Source organism: Pistacia vera, unplaced genomic scaffold (genome assembly GCF_008641045.1).
Source record: "Pistacia vera cultivar Batoury unplaced genomic scaffold, PisVer_v2 Contig630, whole genome shotgun sequence".
NCBI lineage: Eukaryota > Viridiplantae > Streptophyta > Magnoliopsida > Sapindales > Anacardiaceae > Pistacia > Pistacia vera.
In genome coordinates, this window is record NW_022196480.1 from 336,445 (window position 1) to 349,669 (window position 13,225).

Here is a 13,225-nt window from a genome sequence, read left to right on the forward strand (position 1 = left end):
CAGGCCGGTCACACCAACATTTTTTGGTGTGTTTGTTTTAGTATTTAGAATAATATTTTTAAAATGGTTAGGGTGTATTTGGTTCATTATTTTGATACTTTTTAGAATAATATTTTGAAAAAAATTAAAATTTGGTGGGTATTACGATGTAGGATTTGAAAATTAATAAAAAGACCCCTTATGTTTGTTTATTTACTAAACACCCCTATAATAAAATATTAAAAATTAATAAAAACACCTCAACGCACCTATTGAATACTGACAGCTGGCCACCAACATCGGAGGGTGGCTGGAGTTGCCGTATTGGAGCACGATCGGCTAGATTTGGCTGGTCGTACGCCGATATGGCATTTTCCGGCCAGATCCACAGTGGATCTGGCTGGAAAAATGCCAGATCTGTAGCTAGATTTGGCCATTGATCGCATTTGGTCATCAATGATGGCCAAAGATATAGTTATCGTTGATGACTGGCTATAGCCAAAGATCTGGCCTTTTCCGGCCAAATCTACGGTGGATCTGGCTGGAAATGGCTAGATTAGCGTACCACCAACCAGATTCAATCGATAGTGCACCATTATACCAGATTCTGGAAAGTTTCTAGTTGTGGTGGCCGAGATCTAGCAAATGTGGGTTGCTGAGATGTTTTTGTCAATTTCTAAAAAAAATTTTAAGGGGTGTTTAGTTAAATTAACAAATTTAGGGGGTTTAAATAAATAGAATAATATAGAATAATATTTTGAGCATAAGAGAATAAATGTGTATTTTGGATAGAATAGATAATAGAATACTGAAAAATTGTGTACCAAACGGGCCCTAAGAGTTGGGTGGGAATAACGATATAAGATTTAAAAATTAACAAAACACCCCTTAAGTTTGTTAATTTACTAAACACCCCTGTAATAAAAACATTAAAAATTATAAAAATACCCCCAACCACCCACTAAATATCGGCAGCCGGCCACCACCGTCGGAGGGTGGCCGAAGTCGTCGATCGGAGCATTCTAGCCAAATCCACCGCTGATTTGGCTAGAAAAGGCTAGATCTACGGCTAGATCTAGCCATTGACGGTAAGATCTGGCTGCGTTTGGTCATCAACGACAGTCAAAGGTATGGTTGATGTTGATGAACAACGATAGTCATATTTTGGCTGTCGTTGACGACTAGCTACGACCAAGATCTGGCTGTCAACGGTCAGATCTTTGGCCATAGATCTGACATTTTTCGGCCAGATCTACAGTAGATTTGACTGAAAAATGCTATATCGGTGCACTACTGGCTAGATCCAATCGGTAGTGCACCACTGGCTAGATCCAATCGGTAGTGCACCATTGTATCAGATTTCGGCTACCTTCTGACAGTGTTGGCCGAAATCTGATAAATGTGGGTGGTGGGAGTGTTTTTGTTAATTTTTAAACTTTTTTGAGGATGTTTAGTTAAATAAATAAACTTAAAAGATTTAAAAATAATTGAATAAAATATAATAGTTCTTTCATGATAGAAACAAATGTGTATTTTAAAAATAGTAGGAATATTAGTAGGAATATGATAAGAGAAAATAAACAAATGGACTTTTAAGTTTTAATCTGGTTTGACCCGCGGTTGGACCGAAGGAACGGCAGAGAACCTCCGGTCCAACCGGTCTGTTGAAAAAAACCGGGTCAGTTCAAATGAAAATCTTCGTTCTTCTGTGTTCAAGCTTCATTCTTCACCTTCAATCTTGATTCTTCGCGCCGTTGAGTGAAATTTTCAATCAACCAATCCTCACTACACTCCGCTCGGTCCGCCGTCCGCTTCCGTCAGCACTACATTCGGCTCCCCCGTCCGATATTATTGTTACGGTTGTGACTTTGTGTTTCATTGATTCTTTCTGGAGCAAACATTGAAAATCTGGACTTCATGTTTTTTTGGTTTAGTGTTTAAGCCTTCTGACTAGAAGCAGTGAAGGAGAAGAAGAAGACAAAGAAGAAGATCTGAAAGCTCATATACTTAAACGTCATATCTTCTTCTGTCTGTTTTCACAAATGCCACGCCCCTCTTTTCACAAGCTTATTCTCTCATCAACCATTAGAGACAGGAAACTGGTAAACCATGTTGCTTGTTTAATCTTGTTATTTTGAGAAAAATTTGGCTAGAGAATATTAAAGGGTAATTGAATTTTGGTCTTTTCTGTGTTTTTTGTTCTTGGGTATGTTTTGTTTTGTTTGGTTGATTTCATTTTGGAGCCTAATATGTATGTCTCTGAGGTGAAGTAGAAAGCTTTTAACCAGATAAGAAATTGATCAAAGTAAAAATTAGAACTTTTATGTTAATGTGAAGCACAAAAACGATGTCGTTGAACTTTAAGTTCAACGCTGTCGTTTTACTCAATCTGCCACATAAAGAGATCCAGACCATTGAAAGATTTCAACATCTGACGGCCAGCATTATCCCACCTCAAAACAGTATACATCAAGCATTCATTTTGACGAAAAACGCAATTCGTCATACTGTTCTTCAGCTTAGAAATTCTCTGTTAGATTTAGTTGTGAATCTCTTTGACAGGTTGTAATCTTGGGTGGTTGATTGTAATCACGTTTTAAGGGTTGTGTTTCCCATTCTCATGGGAAAGATTGCAGTTTATTGTGAGAGAGAGTTTCGCAGTGTTTGAGTGATTGGGTGTAAATCTTGGTTGTATTGTTGTTGAACTCAATCTTTAGTGCAGTGAGCCCCAAGTTTCTGGAGCTCAACGTGGATGTAGCTTATCCTATATTGGGTAACTGAACCACGGTAAAATCCGTGTTCTTGTTTCTTGATTTCTCTTTCAGTTTTGATTGTGTGTGTTGTTCTGTGTGAAATTGGGATTGTTAGGTTAGTTGTTTTGCAGATTATCTCTACATTTTATTAGTTGGGGAGATTGAATAGAGAAAGAGTATATGAGATTCTGGAAGAATCCAGAAGTTTGTTTTTTGGGTTTTAAGAGTAATTAAATTAAGCTTGTGAAGACAGTTGTGTAAGGGTTGGTTGATTGTATAGTTTTAAGAACCTAAAGACTAGAATAAACATGGAGGATATGTAGAGGGTTAATTGAACAATTTGATAACCTGCTTTTGTCAGGGATGAGTTTGGTAAGAACCAGCAGTTTGTTTGGCTGGCTGATAAAGTAAGTGGGTAAAGGAGAAGAGGGTATTTTAAAGTTTTGTTTTTTAGTTTTAAGAGGCCTATATGAGTTTGATGAGGAGTGAGAAATCGGTTTGGTTAGCAGGGAAACTGCGAAATGAGGAAGAAAAAGAACTTTAAGGGTCTTCTGGATGTTGAGTTCTTAGTCACCTTGATCCTTGTCTGCACTGAGATTGTTCCGGAAAACGTGGAAAGTGAATTTAAGCTAGCTGTCTAGTAATGAATCTTTAGGCTCTTTTGTTTTTGTTTTTGTTTTTTTTTTGTCCCCTTTGTATATTAGAGAAAATATATCTCAACAAAATTTTCCCTAACAAGCTTATTATTTATATCTGCACAAAATATGGTCCATAGCTCTCAATTTGCTGATCCTCGTTTCTAATATATTAGTTTCAACCATGAGCTCAGCTGTTTAAATCCCCTTGAGATCACTTACTTTGTAGAATGCTAACTTGGGTAATTCTACCAAGGGTCTAAAAGTAGTTCCAACTCGGTAAACACGTAGGAATGGTCAAGAAATTTCTAGGTATTATAAGGAAAAATTGTATTTGCTTGTAATAACCTACCTGCTTCTAATCTGCATATCGATTTCTAAAAATCAAGTAACAGGATGGACATATATGTCGTGAAAATATCTAATTGATATCTCAGACCGGTATTTTCATCACAATATATGAATCTTCTTCTACAATTTATATCATTGACATGTCATTCTTTGATTATGATACTTCAAGATAAATGCAGTCTAACTTGATTCGGGTAACTGCAGAGCATTCCAAAAAACTTTGTCAAGAAGTTCAAAGATGAGCTTTCGTTAGCTGCTATAGTTATGATTCCCAATGGAGTAATGGTAATGTTTCGCGTTTAGGATTAAAAAGAGTTGACTACAAAATTTGGTTTAATGATGAGCTTTTAGAAATTAATTAATTTTTAGGGTTTAATTTTTTATTATGTCACATATTGACATCAGTATGATATCATTATGCTAACGTTAGCATGTTAGACCGGTCAACTTGGGATCCAAGCCCTTGACTAGGTCAAGACCTAGATCGGGTCTTAAAACATTAGTATAAAGTGTTATGAGTTATATGTGTTGGAGTCTCATACCGATTAGGCACGCTTAAGTCTACTGATTTATAAGAGGGGGTAATTCTCTCATTCAACAAGACCTTATTGCATGAGGAGTCAGGCATACCTCAAATTCTATCATGGTATCAAGCTCAGGTTCAGTTGAGTTGAGTGCTTGACCAGCGGGTGAAAAGTTAGAGTCGACAACTATCTCCAAAAACAAGCATGACCTAACATATGGGCTTGACAGTGAGGGGAAGTGTTGGAGTCCCACACCGACTAGGCACGCTTAAGCCTACTAGTTTATAAAAAAGGGTAATCCTCCCATTCAACAAGACCTTATTGGGTGAGGAGTCAGACTCACCTCAAATTCTATCAATATGTACTTTTTCTTATATATATTAAGGGAATCTTTGATTTTTTTTTTTTTTTTTTGCTCTATAAAAACAATAAAAAAAAAAAAATCCAAGCTTCTCTCAATGGTATTCATGTAATGTTACAGTAGGCTAAAATTTGTATAAATTGTATATTTTGGGTCTTTGTAAATTAAGCTTTTGTAAGCAATTCTCTAAGTTTTTTCTTACACTCTTTTCAATTTATATAATCACTCAAAAAGTCCGAACTTTTTGAGTGGTTATATATATTGAAAAGAGTTGAGAGAGAAGAAACTTAGAGAATTGATTTATAAAAAGTTTGGTTTATAATGACAGAATACGCAATTTCTACAAATTTTAGTCATTATAACGTCACATAAATTATTGAGGGAATCTTTGATTTTTTTTTTTTTTTTTTATATATCACACACACATGTGTACACACATGTATCTGTATGTACTCTTTGTATTTTTATCTTTTCTTTTGGTTAATGTAATATATAACGCTAGTTTTTTTTTTTTTTTTTTTCTCAATCTTTTTTGAGTCTTCTTTGAATCTTTGATTATGTTAGTATGATATTAGAGCAGATGATCCCAAGGGTATTTGGTAGCTCCTTTTGTTTTCTTCTTGTGGTGAATTGTGGTTGAGTTTGTGGGTGATTCTTGTGGTTGAGCGTGTGACTTGGTTTGTGGCTGAATTAGCGAGTGATTTTGTGCATTAATTGTTGTTGGTTGGTTGTACTTGTTGTTTGGTTGGGCGGATTATGGTTTTCTAGTGGAAGGCTTACCAAATTGAAGAAAGCCAGATTGCAGGGGCTTGGCTGCATGTTTTCAAACATGTACAATATCTTTGGGGTTTGTTTACAGGTTTGAAAACTTTTAGGACTATCGTAAAATTTATGTTTTGTGGAATGATTGTTTTGAATTTTATCTAGACGTAGGGGTCTGGTTGCAAGGTTTCAAACATGTAGGATACATTTGGGGTCTGTTTACAGGTTCAAAAAGTTTTGGGACTGCCATGTAATTTGATTTTTTGGAAGGACCTATTTTAAAATTTTTTTCTTTTCGTTGGAAGTTTTTTCTTTGATGATATAATTGTGCTAGTTTTCATTATGGATATTGAAAACATGATTCTCTTCAACCTATTAGTGTGAAATTAGTTAGAAGTAAGAATTATGCGTATTGGAGTTATTTGATGAAAGATATTTTGAAAGGCAAGAAGATGTGGGGTTATATTGTTGGTACTTCGAGAAAAACCTAAAGATAATATTGAAAAATATGCAAAATTATTAGAAGTTTGGGATGTAAATAATTCGAAAATCATCATTTGGATAAACAACTCTATTAAACATTCTATAGGTATGTAATTGGCTAAGTATGAAATAGTCAAAGAGGTTTTGGGAACATTTGGAAAGATTGTATACACAATCCAACTTTACAAAACAATATCAGTTGGAATATGATATTTGAGCCCTCCAATAGAACAATATGAGCGTCAAGAGGTTTATTCAAGGATGACAGATCTTTTGGATCAGTTGGCTCTTACAGAATCAATAGAGTCACGAGCTTGTGAACCATATGTTGCTCGTAGAAAAGAACAACTGGTTCAATTTTTTATGGCTCTTTGTGATGAGTTTGAGGGACTTTGTAGGACAATTTTGCATCCAGAAAAATCCAAAACAATCCTTCCAAAAAATGCCTAAGACAGACACTTGGCAGAAGACATACCTGAAGAACTTACAAATTAATCTATAGGATACTAGACAGACATAACATGTGGTTGTGTGGCAAGAAACTTTTGAAACTGCTTAGTAAGTGCAACTATTGAGGAATTGGGAGATTGTGTAACGCCGAACCCAAATGAGTTTGATGACAGTACAACTACTGCAATTTTAGGCTGAGGAAGCTTATAAGGTCATTGATTTCCCAATAGCCATGGTAGAGGATGGTGTTGTGGTGGTAGGTGTCCCATGTTTATTAGCTTTGAAACTTCCAATGACCTTTTTGCATGTAGAAATTACATTCATCATAACCAACCTTCAAATGGGGCATGCTTTGATAATTGGAGGTGGTCTTGAAGGTATTGCTAAAACAGAAAGAGTAGGTGTGGGAAAAATTCCTTCCTATGTTTGAGTTTTAAGACATATCTCTCCTATTAACAACTCACTAACAATTGAATCAACAGAAGGAAGTAGGGTATGATGCAAAATTGTCTCATGAGTCCCTTAAACTCATTATGAAGAGCCATAAAAAAATGAACTAGTCATTGTTTTTCTCAACGAGCAATATGCAATTCAAAAGCTTGTAACTTTATTGATTCTGTAAAAGTCAACTAATCCCAAAAATCTGTCATCGCTTAATAAAACTCTTAAACACTCATATTGTTTGGTTGGAGGGTTGAAATATTAGATTCCAACTGATATTGTTTTGCAAAGTTGGATTGTGCATACAACTTTCCAAATGTTCCTGTTGGAAACTATGTTTATATATATAGTGTAAAGGGTAAAGGGTATACTTGTAATTATTTAGTGTGCGTATATATTTGAGTTAGGGTGTACTGTTGACATTTTAAGAGAAATAGGGAAGATAACATGGTATCAGAGCCTGAAATGCGTAAACCCTAAACCCATTTGCGTGATTCAGTTTTTCGACGAGTGCTGGCTTCTTCCCTGGGTTTTTCGGCGACGTCAGACCCCTCCCTTGCGTTTTCCAATGACGTCAGATCCTTCTCTTGTGTTTTTCGGCGACGTCAGACCCCTTCCTTGCGTTTTCCGGCGACGTCTGACTCCTCTCTTGCGATTTTTGGCGACGTCTGACCCTTCCCTTGTGATTTCCGACAATGTCTGACCCGTCCCTTGCGTTTTTCGGCGACGTCAAACCCCTTCCCTTTGTTTTCTGGCGACGTCTGACCTCTGTGTCTGTTTTCCGGAGACGTGTGACTCTGTGTCTGTTTTCCGGCGACGTCTGACTCTGTTTATCATTGTTCTCCTTTTTTTTCCGACGAGTGCTGATTCTGAGTGTTGGTTCTCTTCTCTGATTTTTTGGTTTGGTGTAGAAATTTTTTTTTTTTTTGCAGGTCTTTTGTCTGAAATATGGTTCTGTGTTTGTGTGAAAATGGGAATGCTTTATGTTGGCTTGGAGTTGAAAATGTGATACCAGAGTTGTTCTGAATCCTGGTGGTTTGAGTTGTTGTGCTTGCTTGGGTTGTTTGGTGTTAGGATTGTTGGGAATTGGTGGAATTGTTCTGTTTGCTTGGGTTGTTTGGTGTTGGGATTGTTGTGAATATGTGGCGTTACGGGTTCTTTGCTAGACAGTATGGCCGCAAACGGCAAGAAGATGGTGATTGAAATTGTCACTTCCTCCACCAAAATTACTGATCGAAAATTATTGGGAAAAAATAATTATATTCAATGGAAGCGAATAATCCAACGATATGTGTCCAGCATTGATATGGGAGACCATTTAATCGAGGATCCACCTGAGGAAACAGAGGATGATAGTAAAACTCGAAAGAGATGGCTCATGGAAGATGATAAGCTCTTCAATTAGATTCAGAACATTCTTGATTCGTCCGTGGATGATGTGATTAGTCACTGTGATACAGTCAAAGAGTTATGGGAGTATCTAGAGTTCTTGTATACTGGTAAACAAGACTTGTCTCATGCCCACGAATTGTTATTAAAGATATATCGAGCAAATATGCAAGAGAAGACATTTCGAATATTATATAGAGATGAAACAAGCCTTTGAAGAAAAAAGGGCTATGTTTTCTGTTCCTACTAACGTGAAAATGATGCAAGCACAAGAAGAACAAGTGGTTGTGCAATGTTTTCTGGCTGGGTTGAGATCGGAATATGAGATAGCTCGTACACAACTTCTTACCGGTGAGATACTTCCCTCTCTTACGGGTGTCTTTGCTCACCTTCTCAGAGTTAGTAGGGGGGAAGATCAAGGAGTGTTTAAGGACAAGGAAACCTTCAAGAATCCTAATGTTAATCATGCGGCCCTAGCTAGCATGAAGTCTGGTGATAGCAAAGGTAACAAAGGGACAAGTCGTGATCCTAGGAACAATCGTGGTAATGGCCCTCGTACTTGCATTCGCTGTGGTGCTGAGGGTCACGTAAAGAAAAATTGTTGGAAGCTTCATGGCAAGCCCCTGAATATGCAAGACACTCAGAAGTTTGCTCATGTTGTAACTCAAGATGGTCTCTTACCCACCCCATCATAGATTACTATCTCCGCAGCAGAATATGCTCGTCTCACTCAGAATGCTTGCTCCCAGTCATCCATCCCATTGACCACTACTACTTTAACCCAGTTAGGTAATCCTACAGCCTGCTTGTCCACTTCTAGTAGTAACTGGGTCATTGATTCTAGTGCTACCCACCATATGACAGGCGATACAGGTATTCTCTCCTCATTTACACCTTCTCCCAATTTGTCTTCGGTTACTTTAGCTAACGAGTCTACTGCACCTACCATTGGATGTGGTACCGCCCATCTCAACAAATCTATGTCTCTTTCCTCTGTCTTGTGCCTTCCCCATTTTCCCTTTAATATTTTATCAATTAGTCAAATTACTAATGCATTCAATCGTGGTGTTTACTTTTTTCCTACTCATTGTATATTTTAGGATCTTGGGACGAGGCAGATTATTGGTAGGGGCTGTGTATCAGGTGGCCTGTATATGCTCGATGATGTCTCCACTCCTGTCTTTCAACTTATTGCGTGTACCAGTGATTCATCTCTACCCATACTGCATGGTCGCCTTGGTCATCCTCCCCTTCCCATTTTGAAAAGGTTGTGTCCTAATGTAGGGTCAGTGTCACACCTTGAGTGTGAGGCGTATCAGTTTGGAAAACACCATAGAGTGTCCTATAGCCCTAGGATAAACAAAAGAGCCACAGCTCCTTTTGATGTTATACACTCTGATGTTTGGGGTCCTTGCCCTGTGTTGTTAAAGTCTGGATATCGATATTTTGTTATTTTTGTGGACGATTTTTCACGTGTAACTTGGTTGTATTTTATGAAAAATCGTTCTAAAATATTCTCCATTTTTTGTACCTTTTATGCGGGAATACAAAATCAATTTATTTCATCTATTAAAATTCTCAGAAGTGATAATGCCAAAGAATACTTTTCTGCTCCTTTCTCTTCCTTTTTGTCTACTAGAGGTATTATTCATCAGTCATCATGTGTTTATACACCTCAGCAAAATGGAGTTGCTAAACGCAAAAATCGTCATTTATTAGAAGTCGCTCGTACTCACCTTTTTCACATGAAAGTCTCTACAAAATTTTGGACAGATGCTATCTCTACAGCATGTCACTTGATCAATCGCATGTCTTCTTCTGTTTTGGGCGGTCAAATCCCCTTCTCCATCCTTTTTCCATCACAGCCTTTATTCTCTCTTCCTTCTAAAGTGTTTGGGTGCACGTGCTTTGTTCAAGATGTTAGACCTCATGCATCCAAATTTGAACCTAGGTCCCTCAAGTGCATATTCGTGGGTTATTCCCGATATCAGAAGGGTTATCGTTGTTTTTCTCCTGTCCTAGGTAAGTACATTATCTCAGCCGATGTTTCTTTTTTTGCAACCACTCCATATGTTGAGTCCTCCACCTCATCTACTTCTCTTGAAGCACCCCCTGATGATCTTCTTGTTTACCACATTACCCATCATAGTCCTCTACCATCTCGTCCTCCTATCACCCAGGTATACTCCTCACACGGTTCACCAGCACCATGAGACACCTGCAGCACATTGATCACACTGCCCTATCGACTGCCTCATCCTCTGATCTGGTTCCGCCATCTCCCATGATCATGATCTTCCCATTGCTCTTCGTAAAGGTAAGCGCTCTTGTACCTATCCTATCCCTCATTTGTTTCCTATCACTCTATGTTCATCTTCCAAGTCTTTTTTGCCTCTTTGACTCTGTTTTGTTCCCAACTTTGGTCTAAGCAATTGCTCATGATAGGTGGCGACGGGCTATGGAAGAAGAGATGTTGGCTCTAGAACATAATGATACATGGGTTCTAATGGTTGCCTGAAAATAAAAGGCTATTGGGTGCAAATGGGTTTTCACAGTGAAGCTCCCGATGGGACTGTGGTTTGGTTGAAAGCTCTTTGGTTGCTAAAGGTTTAGCTCAGATGTATGGTATTGATTATTCTGAGACATTCTCCCCAATGGCTAAAATGACCTCTGTCCAACTATTCATTTCTCTTGTAGCTTCATATCGTTGGCCTCTTCACCAACTTGATGTAAAAAATCCTTTTTACATGGTATCTTTTTGAAGAGGTTTACATGGAGCAACCTCCGGGTTTGTTGCTCAGGGGGATCAGGAAGGTAGCAAACTGAGGAAATCTTTATATGGCTTAAGCAATCTCCACGCGTGGTTTGGGAGGTTTAGCGAAGTGTTGACTCGTCTGGTTTACATAGGAGTGCTTATGATCACTCTGTCTTTATAGCAATCGAGTCTAGCATCATTCTTTTGGTTGTTTATGTTGATGACATTGTAATCACTGGCAGTGATGATGTTGCATTAGAGTTTGAAAACTTTTTGGCTTCCAAATTTCACACCTTGGGTACTTTAAGGTAATTTCTCGGAGTTGAGGTTTCTCGGAGTAAGAAGGGATTTTTCTCTCTCAACGCAAGTTGTGTTAGATGTGTGTGACTGAAATGGGTCTAAGTGAGGCTAAGCCTTGTAACACTCCTATGGTTCCTAATGTGAGATTGAATGCTGAGGATGGAGAGATGTTTGGTGATCCAGACAGATACAGACGGATAGTTGGAAAGTTAAACTACCTTACAGTAACCCGTCCGATATTGCGTTTTCAGTGATTGGTGAGTCAGTTTATGTCTTCTCCTAGGACATCTCATTGGATGCGGTCCTCCATATCTTGAAATATCTAAAAGGAGCTCCTGGACGTGGGATTCTTTACAGTGACCATGGTCATAATAAGGTAGAAGGTTTTTTAGATGCTGATTAGGTAGGATCCTTGTGGATAGATGGTCTGTGACTGGGTTTTGTGTTTTGTTGGAGGAAATCTTATTTCTTGGAAATAAGAAGCAACCAGTTGTAGCTAGGTCAACGCAGAGTCTGAGTATCGGGCTTATGGCACAAGTTACGTGTGAGCTCATATGGACAAGACATCTTCTTAGAGAAATTGGGTTTGGTGACCCATGAACTATGGACTTGTGTGTGACAACCAACAGCCAACATAAGCAAACAATCTAGTCTTTCACAGAGGACTAGCATATAGAGTGGATTGTCACTTTGTAGAGAGAAACTTGAACAAAGTTAATTGCTACTAATCATGTTAGAACAGGGGAACAACTAGCTGACATCTCACGAAGTCTCAGTTGGTAAAAGGGTAACCTATATTTGTAACCAAGTTGGACATGATAGTATATATGCTCCAGCTTGAGGGGAGGTGTTGGAAACTATGTTATATATATAGTGTAAAGCGTAAAGGGTATACTTGTAATTATTTAGTGTGTTATATTTTTGAGTTAGGGTGTACTGTTGACATTTTAAGAGAAATGAGAGATAACAGTTCCTAAACCTCCTTGGTTATTTCATACTTTAGCCATTGCATACTTATAAAATGCTCAACATAGTTGTTTATCCAAATGATGATTTTCGAATTATTTACATCCCAAACTTCTGAATTTCTGGATGTTTTTCAATCTATCATCCTTAACTGCCTGAAGTACCAACCAATGTTCTGAAACCGGACTAGGAGCCGACCCGCTAAATGTCGGTTCTCGGTTCGACGGTTTGACCGGTGACTGTGACGTCACCATGCTGATGTCAGCATGATGTCATGCTGATATCAGCATGCTGAAATAAGCAAAAACGTAAAAAAGCCAAAAAATTCAAATTCTCCATCTAATTAAAGTTTAAAAACCATAAAAAACAACCCTACAACAATAATTTCTCCATCTAATTAAGTTTAAAAACCATCAAACCAACTCTACAACAATAATTTCTCCATCTAATTAAAGTTTAAACCATCAACCAACTCTAAAACAATAATTTCTCCATCTAATTAAAGTTTAAAACCATCAAACCAACCCTAGGCTACAAATAATAAACCATCAAAGTTTGATAGTTAAAGTTTACAAATTCAATCCTCAAGTCTAAAGTCTAAACTCTAAAGTTTCAAACAACATTAAAGTCATTACAAAGTAATTCAATTATCAAATATGAATCCACCAACGGCCACCATCAAATTATAAAATATCAAAATACCTGCCAATCCACCAACCAACATATAAAATTACATAATCAATCCATTCCACCAACCCAACCACAAAAAAATTCAATAGAGCACACGATAGCGAAGGGAAAAAGGAAACCAAGCAAATTCTTCAACGGGTCAACCCTCCTAAATTGATTATCAACATCACATCCGAGTCATCGTCATTATATCACCATCACCTACAAATTTAGCAAAAATTAAAAACATAAGTTAAAATTTATAATGTACATTGTTTTTTGATATTTAAATTAAATAGTTACCAAATTGGTTAAAAGTTTAGAAACAACCTTGTGAACCACCTGCTGAATCATAATAGGGTTGACCATCAACACCGACAGGAATAGATCCTTCTTCGTAAAGTGCT